Source organism: Chiloscyllium plagiosum, unplaced genomic scaffold (assembly GCF_037043375.1).
Source record: "Chiloscyllium plagiosum isolate Xiang-an unplaced genomic scaffold, Cpla_swu_hap1 HiC_scaffold_2, whole genome shotgun sequence".
NCBI lineage: Eukaryota > Metazoa > Chordata > Chondrichthyes > Orectolobiformes > Hemiscylliidae > Chiloscyllium > Chiloscyllium plagiosum.
The window spans coordinates 17,086,470-17,113,679 of record NW_028270140.1 but is presented as its reverse complement, the minus strand read 5'-3'; the positions used below and the strand labels follow the sequence as shown (position 1 = coordinate 17,113,679).

The 27,210-nt window shown below is 42.8% G+C and overlaps 1 protein-coding gene across 2 annotated transcripts in view; it reads left to right on the top strand.

The window, feature by feature from the left end:
- The window catches only part of LOC122564897 (CXXC-type zinc finger protein 4-like), a 61,395-nt gene that overhangs the window by 25,400 nt on the left and 8,785 nt on the right, over positions 1–27,210 (top strand). Inside the window, exon 1 of one of the 2 annotated variants that reach the window (XR_015759613.1) lies at positions 3,764–3,836. The exons of the other annotated variant lie outside the window; for it this stretch is intronic. The gene's annotated coding sequence lies outside the window, so the exon portion shown is untranslated. Of the gene's footprint in view, positions 1–3,763; positions 3,837–27,210 lie in introns of those variants that run through there. 2 annotated transcript variants of the gene reach the window in all.

Genomic DNA, 27,210 nt, shown 5'->3' with positions numbered 1-27,210 from the left:
TGTATCTCTCGTTTTTACAATCCCTTGGGCAATTACTTTGATTAGGTCATACCTAGCTAAATGCCTTTTGGAATTCCACATACCTATTAGCGCCATCATCAACCTTCATGTTTACATGGAATCATAGAAAGGTCATAGAACAGAAGGACATTGTTAGGTTCTCCAAAAGAACAAAGTAGCCACTTCCATTCCTTCACCTTGCCCGACAACTCTGCAAATTGTCTTTAATTTTCAGGTACTTCACCAATTGAAAACCACATTGGTGTCCACCATACTGCATCAGTGTATTCCATCTCCCAATGACCTAATACATTAAAATTTGTTTTCTCATGTCACCTTTGGTTCTTTAGGACCTTAAAGTCCAAGGCCTTGACTCTTACACCATTTGGAACAGTTAGTATCCATCTGCTTTGTCTAAAGGGTTTTGACTAGTTCCATCAGATCTCTTCTCAAACTTCTCCTAGGTGAGGAATCAAAACCTCTCCAATTTATTCACACAACTGAGGTTCCTTGTCCCTGGAATCTATTTTTGGTACATTGTTTCTGCACCCTCCTAAAAATCTTTTTATCTTTTTTAAAAGTACGTTATTCATAATTGGACAGTGTAATCTCACTGAGAGTAAACCAATGGCATGAAGGGAAGGAGGGAAACATCTGGAGGACTGGGGGCGTGGGAGAAGGGGAGGAGGGAAACATGGGCGGTGGGACCTCAGCAGTTACATTCTGAGTGAGAAGAACTATGGCCTCCATGAGACACCAGCAATTAAGGCCTTAAGTGGTTAACTAATGCCTATTTAAATACCTCATCCTATCACTGGCCTGATTACTTGGCTTCCTGTCAGGCAATAAAATGCTTAAGGATGGCATGCCTGTCAGATTCAGGGAGGCTTTCATCTGTCCCAGTTGAGGGGCAACTGGACCCACAGCTGGGTGGTGCCTGAACGCCACACCCTTGCCTCCAACTACTCAATGAACTTTCCCACTCGTGGGGGCAGTGGGTTAATTATTCCTGAATACACCCATCACATTGCTTAGCATACAGAGCACTAATTCAGTCTAATGTTTTCTAAAGGGCTATCGTAACTTCAATTCTTTTGTTGAATTAACCGTGCCAAGGCCAGTTCCTGTTACCAAGTCACCCCCTTATTTGCTTGTACACAGTACACTCAGCTCAGAATCAGTTCCCCAGAACTGGGGAGATTCTAAATCCCCTGTTTATTTTTTTTTTATTTTTTTTTATCCCCAGTTTATTTTTTTTATTCAAATTCCACCACCAGGAAGACAGGGCACTCCTGTTTTTTTCCCCCCCTGTTTATATTGATCAGCCAGGGCTTCCTGATTGGGGTTGTTAACCTGGGACAATCAAGGATCTCGTAGTCAATGAGATCCACCTGGTTCCAATCACCACATCTGTCCTGGTGATGTCATCACCACAAACCCCAGGAACCCCCATCCAGGACAAACATATAAATAGAAAGCAGGAGCGAACAGCTTCTAGCCAGGTAATGAAACGTCTGGATATCAAACCTACACCCTATTTCCTAGCCTGTCATATTACCTTTAATAACTTATGTACGTCTCTCCCAGCACTGCTCTTGAAAGTCCTTTTAATTACATATTGCCTCACTTCCCTATGAAAATGTATCACTTTACACTTCTATGGACAATGTTTCATCTACCTTTGGCTGCCCATTACAGGGCTATTCATCTCAAAGTCAATCACTCTCCTCTGACAGGTCACGATACTTCCAAGCTTTCTGTTCTCTGCAAATTTTGAAATTGTGCCATACACACTCAAGCTGAGTATGTTGACTTAGCTAAACATGCTTTTTACTAATCCATGCTGAGTTTAATTTATTTGGCCATGTTATTAATTAATTTAGTCTCAGATTATTGTCTGTAAAAGTTTCTCACCACTGACATTGGATTGATTGGCTGGTCGTTGGTGAGTTTACCCCTCTCCTGTTTTATCAACAGGAGGCAATATTTACAATCTGCTTGCCTGCAATTCACCATTGTATCCAAGGAGGATTAGACCAGAATCTCCACAATCTTTACCTTTCCTTCCCTCAGTACCCTTAGATGTGTCCCATCTTACCAATACGGGTATTGTATTTTATGGATTGACAACTTTCAGGTGCCTCCTCATTATCTGATTTTCTCCTGAATGATATTGGTGCCACATCCTCCTTTGATCACTATATTTGCTCACTCTCCAAGGTAAATCAGATGCAAAATACTGCTTAGTATCTCAGCCATACCCATCACCTCCAAATGATCTTTCTTCTTCCCTTGTTGGTTCGCCCTTTGACTACCATTTTAACTATTAGCCGTTTTAGTTACTTCATAATCCCTTTGAGGGTGGGAGTCCCTCATTTCTTTTGTCATGTTCAGCTGTGCACATTGACACAAACTCAGCAGGTCTCTGGAGCAAACGTTTCAGGTCCAGTATGACTCTTATTGCAAGTTGATGTTGGCTGGTTTGTGGAAATGCAGAATGCTTGTGGGTGGCTTCAGTTCATGCACAGCACACTTGAGTAACGTCATCAGCTCACCTCTGCATGCTATCAGTGGTTGTTTTGTGTGTGAGTGTATAAAGACTTTCACCACAAAGGTCCCGAGACACACTTATCAGAAGTGTACACATATTTTGGACTCCATTCTTGAGTCTCAACTGATTGCAGTGGGTCTACAAATTGAGCCACCACACAGCCCAGTGTGGTCCCTTATAGCAACTTCTATTTACTATCCAACTTAATTTTAATGTTTTATCAGTATCCAACCACTGCAATGATTCCATATCAGAGCAATGCTAGAATCATTCAGTGGGCCAAGCAGAAAGAGGAAAATGTTGCCATTCTGGGTAAAGCTCTTTGGCAGAACAAATGAATACCTGAGTCAAATTGAGGCTGACATAAAATGACAACATAGTTATAAGAGCGAAAGGAAAGGAGATTCAGCAGCCTCTTTCCTGTAATGCTTTCTACTTATGGTGAGTTAAACTGAAATATTACATTTTAATCCCCCTTTCCACAGATCTACTGACTGCTTTTGTGTGTTTTAGATTTACTGCATCCACGGCATTTATCCTCTGTGCCAAGTCATGCAGAGACTGGTGTGTCTGTTGTCCTATGTGTGTGGTACAAGCTGATAAGTTTGGTCCTATCATTGATTCACTCAGCTGCACTGTAACTATCCTGCCAGCAAACCTAACTGGGGAAAGGTGATGTGCATTAGCATTTTTGTCCTTCTAACGCTGAAGTCACTAAGTACCCAAGATAGAATCATAGATTTCCTACAGTGTGGAAGCAGGCCATTCAGCCCATTAGGTCTGCACTGAACCTTCGAAGTGCAGTCCATGCAGACCTACCTCCCTACCCTATCTCTGTAGCCCATATTTCCTATGGCTAATTCACCTAGCCTACACATCCCTGGACACTATGGGCAATTTGGCATGGCCAATCCACCCAACCTGACCGTCTTTGGACTGTGGGAGGAAACCCACGCAGACAATGGGAGAATGTACATACTCCATGCAGACAATTGCCCGAGGCTGGGACTGAATGCAGGTCCCTGGTGCTGTGAGGCAGCGGAGCTAACCACTGAGCCACCGTCCATGAATACATAACTATTCAGCTGAATTGAAATCTCAGATCTGAGAAATCCAGGAGTGGATTATTTAGACAAATAAAGAGTGAGAACAAGAGGTCAATGCGCAGTAAGACTTGCCACCTTTTGAATTCTGAGGAGGACATTTCGAAGTATAAGTACAGATGTGCCATTTGTTATTTTGAACCGTTGTGCATCGTTTCAGAGACTGAGCGAAGCAGATGTTGGTTAGTACCCTTTGCTATATTTAGGTGCTTGATGCAGTTGTTCTGTGAGCAATAGGGAATTTGAATGCAGCTAGGATTACATAGTGCAGGGCTGAGAAAGCTGCATCTTGCAATATGCCATCAGTGTATCAAGGGAGGCAAAGCAGCTTGATAGATGGATTGGCAGATGGCAAGGTGGGCGGAAAGTAAGGTGGATTCAGAACTGTGCGGCCTGTTTGCATATCCAGGTCTCATGCCAAATTTCTGGCATTAAGCTTTGATTTCAAACATTTATTTCCTGAATAAATAAGCATAGAGGAAAAAAAACTTTAAAAATAATCATACAGGTTAAATAAAAGGAACGATCACAGTTATTTTGTGCAAAATTGCAGAGATCTGGTGATTTGATTTTCAATGTGATGGTATTAAAGGTAAGTGCATTTTTGCATTTCTGTATTTGACAGACAGTAGCAACATACAGTTTCCTCTCAGTGAAATTAACAAACCACAGAGAAATGCATTTGTGTTTAAACACTGAACAGCATGAGAGAATATAAGTGACAAGGCATTAATTGCACTTTCAATGGCATTTTCTTTATCACAAAGAAGAAGGCAGAAGCCAATCGGACCATGGAAGATTTAGGTAAAAACACATTTAACACTTTGTCTGCCATTGGCGTGGAACAGGGCTGCTCATTATGGAGCACAGACAAATCCTTGGTCAAGGCATCTTCGGGACTGGTAATAGACTCTTTTTTTCTCAATGGATCTCACCATCCCTTCACTATTTCCCCTCCTTCCTCATCTGTTGTTGTAAATCTGAATTTAAATGCAGGCCTTTGTGGGGGAGTAGGTCCACGTAGAAATGTAAGAAGATGGATGGTCAGTCTATGGTGGAATCCATGATGCACGTTGGTTTGACCGCCTGCCTGTGGGATATTCTGGACCTGGCTGTTTCAGAGTGAGCTGAAAGAGTATAATTTGTACATTAATGGCCTGAAAATTGCTACAGCTTGCGAGCACTGACCTCCGCTGCCAAATTCCTGATATGCATTTGTGTTGCCCGGAGCTTTGTGCTGGAAGTGTGACATCCCGCAGTGTAACCTTTTGTGCTCCAGTTAAAGGAAAGCTGACGAGCTGCTAGCCTGCAGAGTGTTTCCAGCAGTTTTGCCAGGGAGGTGAGAAAGAAAGGAGTTCACAGTTTTGGAAGGTCATTTAATATTTGGCACAGTGCCAGGAAAAATCTTTGAAGTAGAAATCAAGATTGACACAGGAAAAATGTCCTTCTGTCATAGAAACTGACAAGAAATGACCAGCAATTGGCTTGTCTCATCTTTGTCTCATTGTCCAATTTTTTTATTAGTTGCATTCCAGCGAAATGCTCTGGGCTGTTTTTTCTACTTTAAGTACACTATGTGCATGCAAATAATGGTGATTGTGATAATGGCTCTTTGGAATTAGTTATGCTTCATGTCAGTGAAAGGCTACCAGTTAACTGCTGGATTAAGCTGATTTTTACAATAGAAATCGTTCATAGGATAAGGGTTAGGCCAGCATTTATTGCCTATCCGTAAATGCCCAGAGGGCCTATAGAATAAACTAGAATGCTGTGGGTCTGGAGTCACGTGTAAGCCAGAGCAGGTAGAGCATTAGTGATCCAGACGGACTTTTTACAACAATCAACAATGGTTTCATGGTCATTATTAGACTTTTAATTCCAGATTTTTATTTCAATTAAAATTACACCCTCTGGCTTGCAGATGTCAGCTTTAAGACACTCAGCACAATGTTCTGGGATGATGCGTTCTTCCAAATGGAAATCAATTTCTACTTTTATTTGCTTTGAGTGGTTTAAATTAGAATGACTCTCATATTAAAATGTTTACACCCTTCCTGCAGGTTTACGTGTTCTCATAAGCAGTATTTCAAAGCTTGCACTGCCCAGTTCGAGTCACATTTACAGCACAGCCTGAGACTGTTAACTGTGCCGTTCATTATCCATGGCTATGGTGTATGTGCCAGAGGCTTTCTGGTATGCCTCGGGCTCTTGGAACCAGGCCTATTTAGGAGAGACCAGTCTCTGCTAAAATTTGGATTACCGTTCTGGACAACCATATTCCTGGAGCTCTTATCATGTGACCTCCTGCCATTAATCATTGCGCTCTCTCAAACACTGAGCAACTTTTGTACTGCCCATTTCCAATTTTTATATCATTATTAAAGTATTCCAAAGAAGAACTGAGGGAAGAAGCATGGTTATGATTCAGCTCCTGGGTTGCTTGCAACAGTGTCCAGCAGATTTGTTCCTCCAAGTTCTCAAAGTAATCTTTAATGATTGACCATTCTGAATGCATTCTTTGGTAGACCTCTGTTAACCATCAGATACTTAAATGAATCTGATACAAAATCCAGAAATCCAAGTACAGAAGATTGTCATTGGCCTATCACGCCTTTGGCAGTATTAAATCTTTCAGTGGCATTATAGAAACACAGGTTGACCATCCTTATTCAGATAGTGTATCAAAGCCCTCTCAGTGCCCGGTGTAAACTGGAGTCTGATTTTCAGCAGGTGCACTATAATGGCAGTAAACACCCACCCATCCTTAAAGAAGGGAAAGAGATGCCTGGGGCATTTTTTGCTCCTAAACCTCATTTAAATGCCATTGGCTGACTTGTCACTAATTCTGGAATATCAGGAGAGACAGATTTTCAATCTATCACATCGGCAAATGTTCTGGCAGTGACATGCATGTGACCACCTGACTTCAGTAAGGGAGGAGATTTGACATTCAGACCAGAACTTTGGTTATCTGCCAAAGAGAATGTTTTCCTTCTGCATTTTAGGGTAGATTATCTGAAACCTCACCCACTTCCAGTATTCTCAGAGTATTAAAGGCATTTTGCCTGGAGAATTTTCCAGTGCATAATGCTAGGCGAAGATTCGGATAATCCATCATTCTGTGCAATACATTCATTATACCCACTTAGGTATTAAGGGTAGATTCCTAACTTTTCACAACACGGAGAATGCACCCTTCACTGTTATTAAACAAATGTACAATAGGCACAGGCAACAAAGCTAGCATACACACGCACACGTATGCTCATACACACATACACAAAGTTACTGAATGCTACTGTTATTCAGCTTTGCTAATCATTTTAACAAGTTAAAAGTTTGTGAGGTTGAATAAGCCATGACTGCTGTTTAACATTAGACACCCATCACCAGGCATTGCAGAAGTCAGTAACACATTCTTTTTAACATATGGTGGCTGCTGGGGAAATGTTTGAGAAACAGACACACTGCGATGGGGTCCTGAATATTACTATCCTGAGTAGTAGTTCCTCTTGACACTACTGACTGCCATAAGTTGTGCAGTGAAAGAGAACTATATCATCAAAATTGTCTGTGCAGCATTACTTGTCTGGTTCTGGTCGCATTCATCTGAGTCCTAGGTGGTGGGTTCAAGTCCCACTGTGAATTCAAGCACCTATCATCTTCTGACATTTCAGTGACCAAGGGAGTACTGTGCTTTTGGAAGTGTTACCTTTCAGATGAAACATTAATCTGTTGGCAATTCTGTCAGCTCAGGAAGAAATGAAACATCAATCTCTAAAAATGAACCCAAGACTTCTACTTACATTATGCCTGCATAATGGTTCAAAAGTGATCGATCTGTATAAATACTGGTGGGATTCCATAAGGACACAACAAGATGCCATATAAATGCAAGTTCTTTTCTTAAGCGCATTTTAAAAATCTCAGTACAGACTAAATGTTTAATTTTTTGCTTGAATGTATCAAAAAATCTCCTTTCTTAAAAAAAGAACTTGCATCAACATAGAAACTGACATCATTTCATACCCATTGCTTATCTGATACATAGCAGCATTTTATGAACTTACTGAACTGTTGGTTCTTGGTCAGATTGTAAATGTGCTACTTGCTGATAATTGCCTTGTCCTTTGTCAGCTCTGAATAATCACACGGTTCCATTGTGCTATCCAATCTCATTTACTGCTTCTTTTCCAGAGCCTTCATGGCTTTCCCTCTTCTTATTTTTGTGCCCTGTTCCAACTCCTCAATTCTTCAAGATCCCTACTCTCCTGTAATTCATATGCATCCTGACTTTAATCTGTTAGCTTTTGGGGCCATGCTTCTGTTCTTGAGAACAAGAATTCTGAAATTCCCTCCTTTAGATTTTTACCTGGTCTCCAAATTTGAGGAAAGACATTCTGGCTATTGAGGGAGTGCAGCGTAGGTTCACGAGGTCAATTCCTGGAATGGCGGGATTACCTTACACTGAAAGACTGAAGCGACTGGGCTTGTATACCCTTGAGTTTAGAAGACTGAGAGGGGATCTGATTGAGACGTATAAGATCATGAAAGGATTGGACACTCTGGCAGCAGGAAACATGTTTCCGCTGATGGGTGAGTGCCGAACCAGAGGACACAGCTTAAAAATACGGGGTAGACCATTTAGGACAGGGATGAGGAGAAACTTCTTCACCCAGAGAGTGGTGGCTGTGTGGAATGCTCTGCCCCAGAGGGCAGTGGAGGCCCAGTTTCTGGATTCATTTAAGAAAGAGTTGGATAGAGCTCTCAAAGATAGTGGAATCAACGGTTATGGAGATAAGGCAGGAACAGGATATTGATTAGGAATGATCAGCCATGATCATATTGAATGGTGGTGCAGGCTCGAAGGGCTAAATGGCCTACTCCTGCACCTACTGTCTATTGTCTATTGTCTACCTCATTACCACTTGTTCCTCCTCTTAAGTTACTTGTCAAAACCGAGCACTCACCTGCCTGAATATCTCCTTGCATGCAAGGTTACAGTTCTCCAATTTATACTCCAAGTGTGTGGGGCTGGCCAGGTTCATCCCCACCTCCAAGAATATTCATCACATCGAGCTAGAAAGAGCTTATGAAGAGATAACCAGGAAGCTTTTCACACAATCGCAGGGTTCCATAGTAGAGTCCTGCTTCACTACAAGTTGCTGACCAATCAAAGTTTGGCAGCTTCGGGATTCTTACGACCCTTAGTTCAGGTTTAGTTTTCAGGGATCCATTGGAAAGAAGCTAAACCTTTGCTTTCAACTTGCAGTGGTGGGTTGAAGGTATCAGAGGCAGCGGTGCACCTCAGAAAGGCTAGCATTCCCGGTGGACCATCCCACCCACCGTTTTGCTGCAGCACGGAGTGAGGTGCGTGCGGAAAAAGAGAAGTGGGAATGAATCTGCCCAGGGCCAGCTCTCCCAATTATTTGTCATACCTGCCACCTACAGGGAGAAGAAAATTACACCTTGGTAATAACTTGATAGTTTGAGGTAGTGGCCTCACCAATGTCCTGTATAGCCTCAACATGATGTCCCAACTCCTATATTCAGTGGTCTGAGCAATGAAGGCAAACATGCTAAACACCCTCTTAACTACCCTGTCTACCTGTGATGCAACTTCCAAAGAATTATTTACCTGAACCTCTAGGTCTCTCTGTTTGACAATGCTACCATTAACTGTATGAATCCTGCCCTTGTTCATCTTACCAAAAGTTTTATGTTATACTCCATCTGCCACTCCTCAGCCCATTGGCCCAATTGATTAAGATCCCTTACTAACCATTCCTCCTTATCCAAGTGACAAACAACAGTGGAACCAGCACCAGTCCCTGTGGAACACTGCTGGTCACTGGTGCAGTGGCTCAGTGGTTAGCACTGCTGCCTCACAGCGCCAGGGACCCAGGTTCGATTCCAGCCTTGGGCAACTGTCTGTGTGGAGTTTCCACATTCTCCCTGTGTCTGCGTGAGTTTCCTCTGGGTGCTCTGGTTTCCAAAGACCTGCAGGTCAGGTGCATTGGCCGTGCTAAATTGCCCATAGTGTTAGGTCCATTAGTCAGGGGTAAATGTAAGATATTAGGTTTGGGGAATTGGTCTGTGTGGGTTACTCTTCGGAGGGTCGGTGTGGACTTGTTGGGCTGAATGGCCTGTTTACATACTGTAGGGAATCTAATTAAAGGAGTTTATTGTGTGGAAACAGGCCCTTCAGCCCAACCTGTCTATTCCACCCAGTTTTCATAATTCATTTAATCCCATTTGCCTGTGTTTAGTCTGTATTCCTCCATACCCACCCAAATGTTTCTTAAATGATAAAATTGTACTTGCTTCCACCACTACCTCTAGTATCTTGTTCCAGAGACTCACCACCTTCTGAGTGGAAAAAAACCCTCCTCTTTGGACCCTTTTATATCTTTCCCCTCTCTGCTTCTAGTTTTAGACTCCCTTACCATGGGGAAAAGTTGTTGGTCAGCAACCTTATCTATGCCTCTCATGATTTTATAGACCTCTATAAGGTCCTAAAACAACCTTCCACCATCACACTCAATCTCCTACTGAAAAGTCAATTTGTATCCAATTGACAAGCTCTCCTTGAATCCCATGTGATCTAACTTTACTAATCAGGCTACCATGTGGAACTTTGTCAAAGGCTTTACTAATGTCCATGTAGACCATGTTTATCGCTCTGCCCTCATCAATCTTTTTGGTTTCATCCTCAAAAGACTCCATCAACTTTCTGAGACATGATTTTTGATGCTGACTACCCCAATCAGTTTTTTCCCCTCCAAATATGTGTATTTGTCAGAATTCTCTCGGACAACTTACCCACTATTGATGTCAGACTCACTGGCTTATGGTTCCCAGGCTTCTCCTTAAAGCCTTTCTTAAATAAAGGCACAACATTAGACACCCTCCAGTCCTCGGGCAACCCCCCTGGTGGCTATAGATGACACAAATTGCTAGGGACCCAGAAATCTCTTTGTTAATTCCCACAAGGTTTTGGGATACACTTGATCCGGTCCCAAAGATTTATCCACCTTTATGTTTTTTTTAGGACCTGCAGCATCTCCTCTTCTGTAATGTGGACTGTTTTCAAGACATCAATATTTATCTCCCTGGGTTCCCTAGCCTCCATGTCTTTCTCCACATCTTCATTTAGTATCTCTCTCATCTCCTGCCGTTCTATGCCTAGACAACATTGTTGGTCTTTAAGGGGGCTCTGTTTTCTCCCTAATTGCTCTTTTGCTCTTAATGTACTTGTAGATTCTCTTTGAACTATCCTGGACAATATCTGCCAAAGCTATCTCATATCTTCATTTAGCCTTCTTGATTTCTCTCTTAAGAATGTCCTGCACACTTTATACTGTTCAAGAGATTCACTTGATCCCAGTTGTCTATACATAACATATGCCTCCTTCTTATTTTTGACCAGAGCCTCAATATAATTATTCATCCATTGTTCCTTCTCTAACCCGCCTTATCTTTCACTCTAATATTAATTTACTGCCTCCCACTTGCCAGTGATCCCTTTACCTGCAAACAGTCAACTCCAATCAACTCTTAAAACTTTCTGTCTCATACCAATAAAATTTACCAGTTATGAACTTTATCTTTTATACAAGGCTTATCCTTTCCCTTAATTATTTTAACCCATATCTAATTATGATCACTGATCCCAAAATCCTCCCTCACTAACACTTCACTCATTTACCCTGTTTTATTTCCCAGGAGGTCAAGATTTGCTCCTTCTCTATTGGTACGTCTACATACTGATAATGAAAGTTTTCTTGAATGTACTTAATAAATTCTTCACCATCTAAGTCATTAACACTATGGCAGTGCCAGTCTATGTTTGGAAAGTTAAAATCCCTACTATTACAACTCTATTATTCTTACATGTTTCTGAGATCTCTTCACATGTTTAGTCCTCAATTTCCCATTGACTATTGGGGGGCCTACAGTACAATCCCATCAAGGTGATTATTCCCTTCTTATTTCTAAAGTTTACCCATATAACTTCACGGGACGATCCTGTAGAAATATATGCTTTCCTTAATCAAAATCAACATCCCCCCTCCTGCCTTGCTGTTTTTCCTGTAGCATCCAAAGCCTGGAACATTGAGCTGCCAGTCTTGCCCCTCCCTCAGCTATATTTCTATAATAGCTATGTCACCTCAGTCCCATGATCCCCATCCATGCCTCCCATTCATGAGCTTCACCTGTAAGACCCCTTGCTTTGAAATAAATGTTAAATTCTTCAGCATTCCTCATTACTCTTACCTGCCTTTTCCAATCAACTTGCTCGCATTAACCTCAGAACCATTTATTTCTCTATTCTCAAGAGATGCTCTTCAAGAAAATCACTTGATTCCTGCCTACTAGTTTAAAGGCTCTCGAATTGCACCAGCAATTCTCCCTGCCAGGTTATTGGTCCCCCTCCAGTTCAGGTGAAACCCTTGTGATGATGATGCTCCTTTAACAATGTTATGCTGTCCTTGGCTTTTTGTTTCAGAGAGGTCGTAGAAATAGCGATTCTGCAAAGTTTAGGTTGAAGGGTTTTGGGGCTAGTTTGATTATAGCTAGCAGATACTGCCTCAGGGAAAAGGCTTTCAGGTTTAAAAAAAAACACTTTCACATATGAAAGGGGAGTGGCCAGTTCTCCCAGCTCAGCTTTCTCTCTGGTTTGATTTGATTTCTTCAGCAGTTTGGCTGTTCACTGAAAACAGTCAGTCAGTTTAGAGGTTGCTGGTCTAAGACACAGCTACATGGAAGAAGGTGTTCCATGCTGAATCCCTCTGCCATCTCTCTCTCTCTCTCTCTCCCTCTCTCTCCTGTAAGACCCTGCGTTTGATTTTTCCTTTTGTGCCAAGGGGTGTTTATGTGGATTGTTGCAAGTATTGGGAACAGTATCATTAAGCTGGGATAATCTGCTGGGTTTGTGGATGGGTTACGTTATCCCGTATTCTGTTCTCTTTTGTTTGTGTTTCATTCAGTAATATTGCAAACAAGTTCTGTTTTGTTTGAAACTAAGTGGTTGGGCCAGCTGCATCTCTCCTGGAATATCCACTGTACACCTGCTTAAAGCAACTAGCAAAGTCAGGGTCTGCGCTACTTTCTTGAAATGTTTTGACAGGGTCTTGCCTGGTCCATAACAGCTGTTCCTTTTGTACAGGTCTCTTCTACCCCAGAAGAGATCCCAGTGATCCAAAATCTGAATCTCTGCCCTCTGCACCAGCTTCTATACCACTGTTTATCTACCCTATCTTTCTGTCCCTTCGTTCACTAGCACGTAGCACTTGGAACAATCCAACAATTACTAATTTTGAGGTTCTGCTCTTTAACCTCCTACCTAACTTCCTGTATTCACTCTGCAAAGGGTCAACCTTTTCCTTAACTATGTCATTGTTACCAATATGTAAGACAATTTCCAGCTTCTCACTCTCTCCTTTGACAATACGCTTTGAGGTGTCCTTAATCCTGGCACCAAGGAGCCAACACACCATCCTGAATTAGAGTCATAGAGTCATAGAGATGTACAGCATGGAAACAGACCCTTCGATCCAACCCGTCCATGCCGACCAGATATCCCAACCCAATCTAGACCCACCTGCCAGCACTCAGCCCATATCCCTCCAAACCCTTCCTATTCATATACCCATCCAAATGCCTCTTAAATGTTGCAATTGTACCAGCCTCCACCTGGCAGCTCATTCCATAAACATACCACCCTCTGCGTGAAAAAGTTGCCCCTTAGGTCTCTTTTATATCTTTCCCCTCTCACCCTAAACTTATGCCCTCTAGTTCTGGACTCCCCGACCCCAGGGAAAAGACTTTGTCTATTTATCCTATCCATGCCCTCATAATTTTGTAAACTTCTATAAGGTCACCCCTCAGCCTCCGATGCTCCAGGGAAAACAGCCCCAGCCTGTTCAGCCTCTCCCTGTAGCTCAGATCCTCCAACCCTGGCAACATCCTTGTAAATCTTTTCTGAACCCTTTCAAGTTTCACAACATCTTTCCGATAGGAAGGAGACCAGAATTGCATGCAATATTCCAACAGTGGGCCTAACCAATATCCTGTACAGCCACAACATGACCTCCCAACTCTTGTACTCAATACTCTGACCAATAAAGGAAAGCATACCAAACGCCTTCTTCACTATCCTATCTACCTGCGACTCCACTTTCAAGGAGCTATGAACCTGCCTTCCAAGGTCTCTTTGTTCAGCAACACTCCCTAGGACCTTACCATTAAGTGTATAAGTCCTGCTAAGATTTGCTTTCCCAAAATGCAGTACCTCGCATTTATCTGAATTAAACTCCATCTGCCACTTCTCAGCCCATTGGCCCATCTGGTCCAGATCCTGTTGTAATCTGAGGTAACCCTCTTCGCTCTCCACTACACCTCCAATTTTGGTGTCATCTGCAAACTTACTAACTGTACCTCTTATGCTCGCATCCAAATCATTTATGTAAATGATAAAAAGCAGAGGGCCCAGCACCAATCCTTGTGGCACTCCACTGGTCACAGGCCTGAAAAACAACCCTCCACCACCACCCTCTGTCTTCTACCTTTGAGCCAGTTCTGTGTCCAAATGGCTAGTTCTCCCTGTATTCCATGAGATCTAAGCTTGCTAATCAGTCTCCCATGGGGAACCTTGTCGAACGCCTTACTGAAGTCCATATAGATCGCATCTACTGCTCTGCCCTCATCAGTCTTCTTTGTTACTTCTTCAAAAAAGTCAATCAAGTTTGTGAGACATCTCAGTCACAGAATCTCTTGTCTGTGTCCCTGACAGAAGAGTTCCGTATAACAATTACTCGTTTGAACCTTTGAAACCCCGCAAGAGGTGGAAGACCTGTGCCCACACCTCACCCCCCTCTCTTCTGTCCAAGGCCCCAAAGGATCCTTCCACATCCAGCAGAGATTTCCCTGCACATCCAAGCACTTCATCTACTGTGTCCGTTGCTCTCGATGTGATCTCCTCTACATCGGGGAGACAGGACGCCAACCTGCGGAACGTTTCAGGGAACATCTCTGGGATTCGCGCACCAACAACCCCAGCAACCTGTGGCCGAACATTTCAACTCCGTCTCCAACTCCACCAAATGGCATGTAAGTCCTGGGCCCCCTCCACTGCCAAATCCAAGTTACCTGACGACTGGAGGAAGAATGCCTTATTTTCCGCCTTGGGACCCTTCAACCAGACGGCATCAACATTGACTTCACTAGTTTCCAAATCTCCCCACCTCCCAACTCCCGCCCTCCCCCATCTCATCCTAGATCCAACCCTCTTGAACTGTCCTACCTGTCCACCTTCCTTCCCACCTATCTGCTCCACCCTCCCCACTGACCTATCACAATCATCTCCCACCTGCGTCTACCTATTGCCTTCCCAGCTAATTTACCCCACCCTCCTATTTATGTCTTAGCTCTTGCCCCCAACATTCCTGATGCAGGGCTTATGCCCAAAACGTTGACTCTCTTGCTGCTTGAATGCTGCCTGACCTTCTGTACTTTTCTAGCACCACACTTTTCGACACAGAAGATTCATCCTTAGTGCCCAAGATCTGGCTGCACTTTTATTTTCCTCTGAGAGACTATTCCCCCACAAAACAGTGCCCCTATTTGAGACAGAAATAGCCACAGGAGATTCCTGCACTACATTCCTACTACATCCTGACAGTCACCCATCTCTCTGACTGAATCTGTGGTGTGACCACCCCTCTAAAGCTACTCACCATCACACTCTATCTCCTGTATGCTCCTCAGAGAGCAGAACCGCTTTTCTAACTGGTCCAAATGGTCTGGCCTGATATCTAATGGATCTAAACACACCTCCTGCAAACATTGTCTTCAGGGACAGTCAGCTGTTCCCTAATCTCCCACATCTGATAGGAGGAGCATACCACTCCACTGACTGTCATAATTGTTGTCCTCCCTTTACTGTCCATGTCTGCATTTCACTCACTTTGTGTTGCTGATATGTAGTGCAGGAAATGTTTCTCATTGCCTAAAGTTGTGGTCAGTCTATATTTCAACCTGATTCAATGCAGTGCCACTGAGATAAGATTAAGTTCCTTTGAAATCTTGAGGGAAGTATAAATTCCAAAGGAAACTTGCCTTTTACTGGAAATCCCTCCCGATCTACCAACTTTCACAAGCCCATTAACAGTGACACTATGCACAATGATGAGAGGAATTCCTCCTGTTACTCATTAATTCACCTTAATTCTGTATTTTAAACGATCAAAAAGAGGGGGAAGAAAAGATCACCAACATCCTCAAACCTATTTTATCCAGTTAATACTGTGTCTTTGCACACTATCCATCCACTCCAAAGAAAGTTGAAGCAATTTTGTTTAAATTGCAGGAAAAATCTGGAGAATTTCCTTTTGACTCCCGAAGGCAGTAGAGCAAAGTTCCTGAACTTAATTATTTACCCAAAAAGAGTTACCCAGAATTACTGAATTTTTCATTATTCTATCACACAGACCGAGAAAAGAATTTATAATTAATTGATAAATTGAGCCAACATTTACTCTTTATACTTCAGGAGTATATAAACGGTTTTGTGGAGTGTGCTGATAATTAGGTTGATAATTTAGTACGGGTAATTATGAGGTATAAGAAATGGTATGAAAGTGAGGAAAAGACATTGAAGGATGTGGACTAGCAAATGGACTTAGTGATTTAAGTACTACTGACCATGTAAGTAGGTGAAGTTATCCTTAAAGCAAACTGCATATTAAATTTATAAATAGAGCAAAAAAGTACAAGATTAAAAAGAAGATAGATTGGTTAGATTGCAGAGTGCAGCTGCAGAAAGGACATTAAAGCATAAACAGTGCACAGCATAAATGCTGGTTCTGAAGAGAGAATAGAAATACTGGAACTAGTAAAGGCTGTGGTGATTTAAGGCTATGAACAGTTTTAATAGAGTGAATAGGAAAAAATTATTATCTCTTTACGTGAAAGCAGTGTTGAGGATCATTAATGTTGTGAGAGTTAGGAAAGAGATTAAGGGAGATTTCTTTTTGTGGAGAACTGTTACCACATTAGTGAGCTCACCCTTAATGAGGTAAAGATGTGGTTGATACTGTCACTCTCTCAATGCCAATTGGCTGGCACCTTGCCAGGATACTTGCAAAAGAAATACCTAAGGGTAGAATCATATAGGGCCCTGAATAATGTAGTCCCTGATGAGATTTGTGGCAGAGTTGTGAGAGATGTTCAGTGAGGCCTTTCTCAACATTGAGAGCATGTTATGTCTTTTATGCATTGCTCCACAGTGCCATTTTGTCATTTGAAGGGGATTATAGCTTATTAAACTCCTTATCAATGACACACTTGTCTTATTAATGTTCAACTTCTTCAACTTTTAACAAAGGTGCTGAGTGAGCGAAATGTCAACCCTTGACATGGCAGGCTGAGCAGGTGCCTCTGCTCATTGCTGGTTGCCAGGAGCCTCCATGTTGCTCAGGGACAAACAGTACCAGTGGGATATGATGAGAGGAAGTGATGGCCTAGTGGTATTATCGTTGAACTGTTAAGCCTGAGATCCAGGTAATATTCTGGGGATGCGAGTTCAAATCCTGCCGTGGCAGATGGTGGAATTTGAATTCAATAAAAACCTGGAATTAAGAATCTAATGATGACCACGCAATCATTGTCAATTGTTTGCATAAGAACTGCCATCCTTACCTGGTCTGGTCTATATGTGACTCCAGACCCACAGCAATGTGTTGACTCTTAACTGTGTCCTGGGATGGATAATAAATGCTGCCTAGGCAGAGGTGCTTGTGATTGAATGAAAGAAAAACAATACATGGGCATTAGCCACACATACCCAACATCTGCCAAACTCCCATGATTCTCACACATCTCTGTGATCAACATGCAAGAAGCTCAGGAAGTGTAGACTTGTTCTGCAGAGTGCACCAGTAACTAGCAATGACAGGCTACCGCAAGCACACTTTGTGGGCAGGGTCAGGGACAGGTATCAGGCTGTATCTCAGGGCTGTTTGCGTGCTCTCTTAGTGCTCACTCACTTAGCCGCACCCTGCCTTGTCTTTTGGTGCAGTCACACCACCAGGCAGCCTGCCTCACTCGTCAGCAGTCCTCAGTCAAGGGATAGATATCTTGCAGGGTGCTATGTCAATCTCCTACCTGCACCGTGTGCCAGCAGCTTATGTGGCAAACACATAGCATGTGCAACAAGTATGCAACTATATCTCAAAGGCTTTTGAAAGCTGTCATCACTGAAGGTCATGGAAGCACCCGTCACTCGGGAGTCCCAACACAGCAAGTCAAGGGCAGCCTCCAATTCCATTCCAGGGGATTGGCCAGTCAAGGGGGTCCATGACTTTGTGATCATGGGAGGGGGTCACAGTCAGTTCTTTGGCTCTATTATAGTTCGTCTGTGGCTGGGTGGTCAGGCTAAGGCTAACACAGCCAGGGAGATGTGCAGCTTTTACTCAAAGCTCTGGGCACTTCTTATCCAGGGCTCTCTGGTTCAGTCTCCCAAGAGAATGGGCCACGGTCTGTCCATTGGGTCTGTCCAGAGAAACAAAAGGGATAAAGGGGAGGGAGAGATAAGGGGCAGCCATTTCCGTGTGAAGGAGACTCAGGAACCTAATAGGATGCAGGCTGGGGTAAGGGGGAATTGCAATTGTGAAGTTGGGGAGGATGGGGCAACTGCAATTGTCAGGGAGGGGTACCATACGTCTCAGGTGGGTATTCTTGAGATAGTCAATGTACAGTCAAGAATGATATTGAGGTATTTTGGCATTGGTTTATGGACGAACAGGTAGGTCATAGAAATGAATACAAAGTTCGTCTCTAGTCTTTGAGTGGAAAGTTGAAACAATTCTCTTGTCAGCATTTAGTTGAAATCTCCATTTTCTGAAGGAGGCTTGTGGACATAAATCATCAGTAACTGGTTCCTGAATATCCTGAAGTTCTTAAGCCTAGAAAACCAGGGCCAACTCATTAGCTTAAATGAAGAGCCATGACTTTGTGAGGGGGTGGTTGCTGCTATAAATGTTGAAGGGAGCCACTCAGAGGACTGATCCCTGTGGGAGCTGTTGTCAGTTATGAGTGACCAGCTGATTTGATCTCAAAGGTGCAGCCAGAACTGTCAGTTGCTGATAACTGAGTTGATTAGTTGTCAGATTTTCACACAGCAGATGACTTCTGACAGTGTCAGCAGCATAGCTCTATTGCACACTGTGCCATAATTGGCTGTCTTGCTGCTTTAGTCCTTCTGCAGCAATTTGCTCTACCTGTACTTGGTAGAGGAAAAGCCAGTGTTTCTTGTAACATTAGTTCATTGTAAATCTTACATTTCTGCAGATGCTGTGATTGTTCCATTTCAGGCCACAACTTGGAGAACGTGAAATAGCCAGTTAATGGTTTGCTGTCAAAATAGTGGCTAATTATTATTCGTTTTGAATAAATGTTATGGGAACTTCAGACCAGACACAGAAGCACATTTAAACTCACAAGTTGCTGCCCAAATTGTGTCACATCACAGAAGCTAAATCTTGCCAATTGCTTCATCATTGAGATTCATGGCGTAGCAAACGTCGCTGCAGTCATACAGAATGTCTGAACAGAATTCGTCAAATGGTTTACTTGGCCTGTTCAATCTATGCATCTTCTTAATGATGTTCTGAATATTCCTTCATGCATATCAATTGCACTGCCTGTGGTAATTAACTCTGTGGGAAATAATAAGCAGACCTGGGCAGGGAAGAATGGCAAGTACAAATCTGAGAGGAAAGCAACTGATAAAGTTCGAGCTAACAGAAGTAACAAAACTAAAGACACTATCTAAATGCAGGTAACACTCAGAACAGATGAACTGGTAGCCCAAATAGAAATAAATAAGTAAATATAAAACAGTTTGCTTGGAGATAATAAAGACAAGACAAATGGGGGACAAAATCAGAAATACCTAGAGAAACACAGCAGATCTGACAGCATCTGTGGAGAGAAAGCAGAGTCAGAACTCCAGGATCCAGACATTTGAGCGAATGGTACACAGGCCTCTTAACAGTAAGAGAGGGGGAGGGGTGCGGGGGGGAAGGGGTGGTAATCTGCATGTCGTCTGGAAAATCAGATGAGCAAAGATAACCTAGCTGAGGAGTTCACAGAATTTTTTTGGAATAGTTACTTGGAACTACAGCCAACCAGAGAGCAGACTATGTGGACCTGGTATTGTGCAACAACATAGGATTAATTAAGATTTTTTAGGGAAGCTGCCTCAGGTTAGCAGTGATATAGTATGATCTGAAAATTTGAGGGAAGCAAGGAGAGGGTCAAAGAGTAGTATTTTAAATTTAAATGAATGCAGTTATGATTGCTGAATGTTAACATGAACAAGCAAGTAAGGTTAAAGGATGGAGCATCAAAAAAGCCGGAGTGGACATTTAAGGGAATATTTCAGAGCACACAGAATCCAATGAGGGGAAAAGAATCCAAGGGAAAGATTCACCTTCTGTGGTTAACTTAAAAAAAAGTTAAATATAGTATTAAACTTAAAGAAAAGGCATTTATTATATAAATATGTATAGCAATTCAGAAGATTGGACATAGTTTATACATCAGCAAAAAATGACTAAAAAGTTATTAAGGATGGGAACACACAGTAAGTGTTTTTATAGATGTTTTAAAAAGTAAGGAATTAATGAAGAGGAAGTCCTGCAGAAAATGAGTTTGGTAAATTAATAATGGAAGATAAAGAAATAGTAAATGAATCAGACAGGTATTGTACATTGGTCTTCACTATAGAGGATAGAAGTGACGTACCAGAAATAGCTTTAATTCAGGAAACAGAAGGGAGGAAGAAACTCAAAATTATGATCAAACAGCAATTCATAGCTTACAGATAATGCCACAGACAACACCATCCCTGGTATGTCCTATTCCAATGACAGAACAAGCAGGAAGACAGCTAACGATCTGTATCCATGAACACCAACTAGCCACGAAACGACACAACCAGCTATCTTTAGTAGCCACACACGCAGATGACAAGCAACATGAGTTCAACTGGGACAACACTACTATTATAGGACAAGCCAAACAGCGAACAGCCGGGAATTCCTAGAGGAATGGCACTCATCCACAGATTCTATCAACAAACGCATCGACCTGGAACCAATATACTGGCCACTGCAGCGAACAGCTGGAACTGACAACAGGAAGCGGCAGAGACAAACCCCTATAAATGCCGGAGGAAACAACACAGAAGTGCTTCACAGGTGGCTCCCAAGCACTGTGGACGTCACTGAGACAGGGGACGAAATGTATGCAACACAAATTCCCAGCTCGGCAATCAGAACCACAACAACGAGCACCCGAGCTACAAATCTTCTCACAAACCTAGAACAAATCTACCAGAGAGGTTGGCACAGTGATATAACATTAGGAAGATGGTGCTGTCATCATTGAGTCCAGACTCCTGAAAGTGCCATGGCATCAGATCAAACAGGCATCCTGTCCAACCAGTCCATTCCAAACAATTGGCACGATGGGTTTGCACCTCAAACAATGTTGCGAGAAATGAAATCTAAAAATAGCCATGAGGAAAAATTGATGCTGGGTCAGTCCTCCTTTACAACAACAACATAGAAGAAAGAGTATAATATTAAGCTGTTCAATACATAGTGGCTTAATCATGCTCAGCTTTGAATTCAATTATTCTTCAATTTATAAGACCTCACCAGTGTGTTTGTCATTTGTCTGACTCATCGGTAATCATATTTTTTTTCTCCTCACTAACTCTTTTAAACCACTTATTCTCAGATCTATAATCCATGATTATTTTACATGAATCACTCTGCTCTAACATTGCACGAGGTGGAATGTGTGTGTTATTTTTCTACTCTGACTGTTTTCCTGATAATTGTCTGCATGTCTTTTGCTTTATTTATCTCACTCTCCCTCCTTGGGTGTTCCTTTCTCCTTAATATAAAACAAAGGGTACAATTCTAAAGGGGTTGCTGGAGCAGAGGTACCTGGTTATGTCCGTGCATAAATTGTTGGATGTGGCAGCATAAGTTACATACAAATGTGTAAATTAGTAAAAATGGTAGGCCATTTGTCCCTTCAAGTTTTCAATGAGGTCCTAGCTAATCGGTTTGTGTTCAGAATTCCACAATTTCATTTTATCCACAATACTTTTTGATTCGCTGTCTAACAATCTATCTAGTTCCACCTTAAAAATTTTCAATGACCCCGCCTTCACTGCTGCCGAGTTCCAAAATTGCATAAGTCCCATCACCTCTATACTAAAAGGGCGGCCTCTAATTTTAAACAGCATTCCCTAGTTTTGGACTCACTCACAAGAATAAACATCCTTTCCACATTCATCTTGTCACCGCCATTATAAACTTCAGTCAAATCGCCCCTCACTCTGCTGACCTCTAGTGAAAACAAGTCCAGCCTATCAAATCCAATCTTATGAGGAAATACGCTTATTCCACGTATTAATCCAGTAAAATCCTCTGAATCACTTGCAATGTATTTATATCCATCCTTAAATAAGGAGATCAAAACCGCATACTATTTTAGATGTGGTCTCACTAGTGTCCTGAAAAACTGAAACATCCTTACTTTTATGTTCATTTCCTCAGGCAATCTAACAACCCATTAGCCTCCTGATTGCATGCTATACCTGCATACGAATGTTTTGGCAACTTATGTATTAGAACACCTAAACATGTTGGAATTCTGTAGTTGTTCTCCATTTAAATAATAATTTTTTTTTATTCTTCCTGCCAAAGTGGAAACTTCACGTTTTTCCATATTATACTCCCTTTGGCAGATTTTTGACTACTCACCTCACTTGTCTATATCGGTCTGCATCTTTGTTATATCTTCTTCACAACATACTTTCCTACCTGTCTTTGTGTCTTCTGCATATTTAGTCAGTGTGCCTTTAATCATTTTATCTGAGTCATTGTTATAGATGATAAAAAGGTAAGGGGCCAACACAGACCCCTGCAGGACCATACTTGTCACATCCTGCCAATCTTGAAGACACCCATTTATTCATATTCCCTGCGTTCTGAGCCAGCCAATTCTTTATCCATACAAGTATGTTATCCACCTCATGAGTTCCTATATTGCACAGTAATCATTTATGCGGATCTTTTTCAAATGCCTCCTGGAAATCCAAGTACAGTATGTCGACAACCCCTCTTCATTTACAGAACAAGTTACTTGGTAAAAACAATGACTGCAGATGCTGGAAATCAGAGTCTAGATTAGACTGGAAAAGCACAGCAGTTCAGGCAGCATCCGAGGAGCAGTAAAATCGACGTTTCGGGCAAAAGCCCTTCATCAGAACAAGTTACTCATTCAATGATTTCCAAAAAAATTGGTGAAACAGGATTTCCCTTTCTCAAAGCCATGCTGACTCTGCCCTATTATCTTGAGCTTTTCCAATTGCCCAGTTATAACCTCCTTAATACTCAATTCAACCACTTCCCTCTGACATACATCAAGCTAACTGGTCTGTAATATGCTGTTTTCTATCTTCCTCCCTTGCTCGACCATTTCAGAGGGCAGCTGAGGATCAGCTATATGGCAGGGAATCTGGAGTAATTTCACCTAGGGGTAGGAAATAAATGCTAGCCAGCCAGCAACATGAGTGAATAAAATAAAAAAAATTCTTCTTGTATATTTCATCCTTCATTGTGGTTGCTGTTCAGAGACATATAGATTGCACTGACCAGAGACGTTTTTGCAAATACACTCATGGGATGTGGTGTTGCTGGCTAGGTTAGCATTTGTTGCTCTTGAGAAGGTGGTGGTGAGCTGCCTTCTTGACCCGCTGCAATTCATGTGTTGTAGGTAGACCCACAATACCCTTAGGGACAGAGTTCCAGGATTTTTACCCAATGACACTAGAGGAACAGCGATATACTTTCAAGTCAGGATGGTGAGTGGCTTGGAGGGGAACTTGCAGGGGGTGGTGTTCACATATATCTGCTGCCCTTGTTTTTCTATGGTTGTGGGTTTGGAAGATGCTGTCTCAGGATCTTTGGTGAATTTCTGCAGTGCATCTTGTAGATGATAAACACCGTAGCTACTGAACGTCAGTGGTGGATGAAATGCCAATCAAGTGCACTGCTTTGTCCAGGATGGCAGCAATTTCTTGGTTAAAAATCACACAACACCAGGTTATAGTCCAACAGGTTTAATTGGAAGGTTTAACCTGTTGGACTATAACCTGGTGTTGTGTGATTTTTAACTTTGTACACCCCAGTCCAACACCGGCATCTCCGAAGCAATTTCTTGAGTATTGTTGGAAATGTATTCCATCCCCTCCTGACTTGTGCCTTGTATATATTGTCAAGCTCAGGGGAATCAGGAGGTGACACTAGATTCTGACCTGCTCTTGTAGCCACTATACCTATTTGGCAAGTCCAATTGAGGTTTTTACTCAATGGTAACCCCCCAGGTTATCGATAGTGGAGTTTCAGTGAAGTTAAGACCACTGAATGCCAAGCGATGATGGTTAGATTCTCTCTTGTTGGAGTTCGTCATTGTCTGATATTTGTGTGGCACAAATGATACTTACCACCTTTCAGCTCAAGCCTGAATTTTGCCTGGATTTTGCAGCATTTGGATATGGACTGCTTCAGTATCTAAGGAGCCACAAATGATGTTAAACATATGCAACCATCTGTGAACATCCCCACTCTGAGTTTGTGAAAATGGGAAGGTCATTGGGGAAGTGGCTGAAGATGATCGTACCTAGGACACTATTCTGAGGAACTGCTGGAGAGATGCCTGGAGCTGAGGTGACTAACCTATCTTCCTTTGTGCCAGACTTGGACTCCAACCAGCACAGAGTTTGCCCCCCCGATTCCTATTGATTCCAGTTTTGCTAGGGCTCCTTGATGTCACACTTGGTTGAATGTGGCCTTGATGTCAAGGGCTGTTGCTCTCATCTCCTCTCTGGAATTCAGCTCTTTTGTCCACGTTAGAACCAAGGCTCTAATGAAGTCAGGAGCTGAGTGGCCATGGCGGAACCCAAACTGGGCATCACTGAGGAGATGCTGCTGAATGTCACAGTTAATTACTCCTTCCTTCACTTTATTGATGATCGAGAATGGGCTGATGGGGCAATAATTTGCCCAGTTGGAATTGTCCTGTTTTTTTGTGCACAGGACACATTTGGGCAAATTTCCACACTGTTGAGTGAATGCCAGTGTTATACTGGAACAACTTGGCTTGTGGCATGGCCTTTTCTGGAGCACAAATCCTCAGCACTATTGCAGGAATATTGTCAAGGCCTATACTCTTTGCAGTATCCAGTGCCACCAGCCCATTCCTTGATATCACATGACGTGAATCGAATTGGCAGAATCCTGGTACCTGTGATGCTAGGGAGCTCACGAGGATGCCGATATTGATCAGCCATTCGGCACTTCTGACTGAAGATTGCTATAGATGCTTGAGCCTTGTCTTTTGCACCGATGTATTGGGCTCCGCTTTCATTGAGGATGGGGATATTTGTGGAGCCTCCTTCTCCAGTGAGTTATTTAATTGACCACCACCATTCATGACTGGATGTGCCCAGGACTTCAGAACTTCGGTCTCATCCACTGTTTGAGGAATCATTTAGCTGCCTAAAACTTGCGAATAGCCCTGTTTGGTAGCTTCACCAGACTTAAGACCAAATGTTTAGATATGCTTGGTGCTGCCTCCCGTACTCTTCATTGAACCAGGGTTGATCCCCCGTCTTGATGGGAATGGTTGAATGGGGGATTGCTGGACTATAAGGTTACAGATTGTGCTGGAGTATAATTCTGCTGCGGTTGATGGGCCACAGCGCCTCATGGATGCCCATTCTGGAGTTGCTAGATCTGTTCGAAGTCTGTCCAGTTTAACATGGTGCCATACAACATGATGGAAGGTATTCTCAATGTGAAGGTGGGACTTCGTCTCCACAAGGAATGTGGTTACTCTTACCGATACTGTTATGGACACATGCATCTGCAGCTGGCAGATTGGTAAGGATGAGGTCAAGTATGTTTTGCCCTCTTGTTGGTTCCCTCACCACCTACTGCAGACCCAGTCTAGCAGTTATTTCTTTTAGGACCCAATCAGCTTGATCAGTAGTACAGCTGCTGAGCCACTCTTAGTGATGGGCATTGAAATCCCCAACCCCAGTGTACATTATTTTTAGGTAAAAACAAGGAAACCAGATTCTAGATTAGAGTGGTGCTGGAAAAGCACAGCAGTTCAGGCAGCATCCGAGGAGCAGGAAAATCGACGTTTCGGGCAAAAGCCAAGCCTCAATTCCTGATGAAGGGCTTTTGCCTGAAACATCGATTTTCCTGCTCCTCGGATGCTGCCTGAACTGCTGTGCTTTTCCAGCACCACTCTAGTCTAGAATACATTATTTTTACCCTTGCCACCCTCAGTGCTTCCTCCAAGTGTTGCTCAACATGAAGCATAGAGTCATCAGCCAAGGGAGGCTTTGAGGTCCGGAATCAATGGTCAGGACCCCAAGGACAATTCTCTCCTGACTGTATACCACTATGCCAACCCTTCTGCTAGGTCTATCTTGCTAGTGGAGCAGGGATGGTAAGGATGGTGTCAAAGACATTGCCCGTAAGGTATGATCCTGAGAGTAAGGCTATATCAGGCTGTTGCTTGACTAGTCAGTGACAACTCTCACAACTTTGGCACTCGCCCCCAGATATTGCAGGGTCTAAAGGGCTGTTTTTTCTGTTGCTGTTTCATGTGCCAGGGTTGATGCCAGGTGGTCCATCTTCATTCCATTTTTCCTTTCTAGCTGCTGATAGAGTCATAGAGATGTGCAGCATGGAAACAGACCCTCCGGTCCAACTCAGCATTACCAACCAAATATCCTAACCTAATCTAGTCCCACTTGTCAACTTTTGGTCCATATCCCTCTAAACCCTTCCTATTCATATACCCGTCCAGATGTCTTTTAAATGTTGTAATTGTACCAGTCTCCACCACATCCTCTGGCAGCTCATTCCATACATGTACCACCTTCTGCTTGAAAAGGTTGCCCCGAGGTCACTTTATATTTTCCCCCTCTCACCCTAAACCTATGCCGTCTAGTTCTGGATTCCCCCAACCCAGGGAAAAGGTCTTGTCTATTTATCCTATCCATGCCCCTCATGATTTTATAAACCTCTATAAGGTCACCCCTCAGCCTCCGACACTCCAGGGAAAACAGCTCCAGCCTATTCAGCTTTTCCCTTTAGCTCAAATCCTCCAACCATGGCAGCATCCTTGTAAATCTTTTCTGAACCCTTTCACATTTCACAACATCCTTCCTTTCAGAGGGAGACCAGAATTGCACACAGTATTTCAAAAGTAGCCAGAATTCCAATGTCCTGGACATTCGCAACATGACCTCCCAACTCCTGTACTAAATACTCTGACCAATAAAGGAAAGCAAACCAAACTGTGGCCGGCACTGCTGCCTCACAGCGCCAGAGACCCAGGTTCAATTCCCGACTCAGGTGACTGACTGTGTGGAATTTGCACATTCTCCCCGTG